Here is a 1,354-nt window from a genome sequence, read left to right on the forward strand (position 1 = left end):
ATTTTAACTCCTTGAGCAACAACTTGTATAAATACACATTACATATATCTCCAACAGACTAAGCTTTATCATTCTCTTAAATACACCCATTAATTTGACGTTTTTAACACCATCTTCCAGATTATTCCATCTTATTCCTTGGATTAAAGTTCTCCGTTCCCTCAAACTGGTTCTAATTTTAGGTCTCACAAACATCTATCCACATCAGATTGTAACAACTCTTTCTTTTAACAAAACGTAATTGGATGTTTGAAGGTAATGTGTTTTTACGATCCCTAACTGACAAAATACTATGATCAACCAAATCAGAGAATTTCAATAACTTCAACTGATGGAACAATGAGTTTGATMGGTGATTGTAATGATTTCTTGTAATAATTCCTATGGCTCTTTTCTGCAAAACAAAAACTGGATTTGTAATTGTTTAACATGCTTTTCCCCAAACATCAATACAATAGATTAAGTGTGGAACAATTATTGCATTATACAACATAAACAGTGCTTTATTATTGAATAACTCTTACATTATGCAATACTGCAATACATTTTGRGGTTTTTCTTCTTAAATAATTTATGTTAGGTTTCCATGTCAGCTTTTCATTAATGATGACACTCAAAAACTTCATCTCACTGACTTTATAAATGTCAACACCATCAACTTTAAATTAAACATTGATTTACTAGTGACTCGATTAGATGTATTTATTGATAAAAAACATATTTGAAGTAAAAATCAATATAGTTTTAGAGTTAATAAATCAACATCAATGACTCTCATGGAATTGATTGAACAAATAACAACAGTACCGTGTTAGTGTTTTTGTGGATTTAAAGAAAGCCTTTGACACTACTGACCAAACTAAATAAATAAATATGGCATTAGAGGACCAGCATTGTCTGAAAAACAGGAAACAGTTTTTTTAAACAAATAAAATAAGATCTGAACTCTAACATCACATGTGGAGTTCCTCATGGTTCTACGCTTGGACCAAAGTTGTTTCTTTATATGTCAATGATTTGGTAAATGTGTTGAGGGTTTTAAAAAGTGTTTTATTTGCAGATGATACTACCTTTTTTTTGTTTGGGGAAAGATATAGAATGGATGTTGGAAATGAATTTGTAAAAATACAAAATTGGTTTCAAATTAAGAAATTATTAAAATTTGATAAAACAAKTTAAATATTTAGTAATAGAAAAAAGAACTGTCAATGTTGCGTTTAAAGTTGATGTTGAGATCTGTAGAGTCAGTGAGGTGAAGTTTTTGGGTATCATTATTAATGAAAAACTGACATTGAGACCTCACATAAATCACTAAAGAACAAAAATAGCCAAATCCACTCCAATCTTGTATAAA

General features: G+C 29.5%; 1 protein-coding gene across 1 annotated transcript in view; it reads right to left on the reverse strand.

Moving 5' to 3' along the window:
* Positions 1-1,354, reverse strand: part of avpr2b.1 (arginine vasopressin receptor 2b, tandem duplicate, 1) — a 6,138-nt gene that overhangs the window by 2,938 nt on the left and 1,846 nt on the right. The window lies entirely within an intron of this gene.

The sequence above is a fragment of the Austrofundulus limnaeus genome, unplaced genomic scaffold (genome assembly GCF_001266775.1).
Source record: "Austrofundulus limnaeus strain Quisiro unplaced genomic scaffold, Austrofundulus_limnaeus-1.0 Scaffold58, whole genome shotgun sequence".
Lineage (NCBI taxonomy): Eukaryota > Metazoa > Chordata > Actinopteri > Cyprinodontiformes > Rivulidae > Austrofundulus > Austrofundulus limnaeus.